This window comes from Capsicum annuum, chromosome 3 (assembly GCF_002878395.1).
Source record: "Capsicum annuum cultivar UCD-10X-F1 chromosome 3, UCD10Xv1.1, whole genome shotgun sequence".
In the NCBI taxonomy this organism is placed as follows: Eukaryota; Viridiplantae; Streptophyta; class Magnoliopsida; order Solanales; family Solanaceae; genus Capsicum; species Capsicum annuum.
The window spans coordinates 191,979,640-191,982,139 of NC_061113.1; positions in this window are offsets into that span (position 1 = coordinate 191,979,640).

Here is a 2,500-nt window from a genome sequence, read left to right on the forward strand (position 1 = left end):
TATATATATATATATATATATATATATATAGTTGATTGACTATCAACTTTGTAATATGTACTATATGCATCTCATACACGAGTATAGTACCTCGTAATACAATATATTTTATTTCTACTCTGATGAATTATTGTTTAATTTAGCTTACATTATTATATTATAACTTCAACAATATATTATTACCTTGATCAATCAATCGTATGATATCAATGTATTCAATATATATAGTTGATTGACCATAAAAGTCACAATATGTACTAGATACATCACATACACATGTAAATTGCCTCGTAATACAACGTTTTGTATATGTACAATGATAAATTATCATTTAATTTAGCTTATATTATTATATTAAAACTTTAACAATATATTTTTTTTTGATTAATAGATCATATGATATCAATGTATTCAATATATAATTGAATATATTTAATTTTTTTAATATAAAAATTATTTATTTAATAGAAAATTAAAAATATCAAATATCAACGGATAGTATCGTTTTCATAAAGTTAATTTTTATTTAGTTTTAATAAAAGCGAAAATGTTCGTTGCTTTTTATAAAAAATAAAGAAAAATTAAAAATATTTACAAATTGCGACGGACAACATCGCTTTTCTAGAATTAATATTTTTAAAAATTAAAATTATAGCACAGTTGTCCGTCGCTTTAAATAAAAATTAAATTTAAAAAGCAACGGACAACATCGCTTTTCAAAAAATTAATTTTTATTTAGTATTAAAAAAAGCGACGTTGTTCGTCACTTTTGTAAAAATAAAAAAAATTAAAAATAATTATAAATTGAAACGGATAGCGTCTCTTTTCTATAATAAATATTTTAAAAGATAAAAATTATACCGATGTTGTCCGTCGCTTTTAATAAAAATAAATAAAAATAAAAATTACATTTAAAAAGCAACGGACAATGTCACTTTTCAAATAATTAATTTTTATTTATGTTTAACAAAAGCGACACTATTTGTCGCTTTTTGTAAAAATTAAAAAAATAATTACAAATTGCGACGGACAGCGTCGCTTTTTTAGAATTAATATTTTAAAAAATAAAAATTATAGAGATATTGTCCGTCGCTTTTAATAAAAATAAAAAAAATAAAAATTAAATTTAAAAATCGACGGACTACGTCACTTTTCAAAAACTAATTATTATTATTTTAAAATAAATTACGACGCTATCCGTCGCATTTATTAAAAAAAATTATAAATTATTTTTTAATTAGTTAGAACAATAATTCGTGAAAAAAGTGATGAATATTAATACGTTGGCCTTCGATTTTAATAAAAAATAAAATTAAACTAAAAAAAAGACGGACAGTGTCGCTTTTCTCATCGCTTTTTAAAGCGACACAGTTCGTCGCTTTTTTTGCGTCGCTTTTTGGCCCTTTTTAGTAGTGTTATAACTTCAATAGTAGCATAATATTATTACCTCAACTGTATGATATAGACATATTCATTATACAGAGATTATGTTTAACGTAATTTAACGTATATACAACAAAAAATATTTATTTTATATATTTAAACATAAGTAAAAGATAAAGATTATGTTTGATGTAATTTATTTATTTTATTTGATATATTTCTTAGTATAATTTTTTTTACAAAATCTAAGTTTAATTAATTTTTTTATTATTATATTGGTTATCGACTACGTGTGATTAGTGTATTTAAAAAATAATATATTTGATTTTACATATAATGATTAAAATATATTTTTTTAATCAAAAGTGACCTCAAGTGGTTCTTTGATAAAAAGCGGCCACAAGTGGTTTCTTTTTTAATTTGTTTTTAATTTTTAATGCAAAACCGATCACAAGTGGTTGGTTTTATATAAATATTATTATTTATTTTTAAAGAAAACCGACCACAGGCGATCTCAATTTATTTTTCATCAAAAAGCGATCACTTTCTTAAATAATTTTCTTTTTTATTTTTTTACAATACCAAAAGCAACCACAAGTGGTCACTTTAGAAAATATTTTTAAGTTAATTTTGAAAATAAAAGTAATCACAAGTGATCGCTTTTTAAAAATAGTTTTTAAATGAACGCGATCACAAGTAGTCATTTTTTAAAAATTGTTTTGTTTTTTCATTTTTTAATAGAAAACCGACCACAAGTGGTCGCTTTTATATAAATATTTTTGTTTATTTTTAAAGAAAATTGACCACAAGTGGTCTCAATTTATTTTTTAATTTTTATCCAAAAGCGACCACTAGTGGTCAATTTCTTTATTTTTTTTAAATCCAAAAGCGAACACAAGTGGTCGCTTTTTAAAAATAATTTTAAATTATTTTTTTTAAAATAAAAGTGACCACAAGTGGTCGCTTTTTAAAAATTATTTGTTGGTGCAGTTTTTTAAAATCAAAAAGCGACCACAAGTGGTTATTTTTTATTTTTTTTATTAAAGAAATAATAATTAATCTAAAAATGATTATTTTGGAAATTTAAAATATAAAAGCGACCGCATGTGGTCACTTT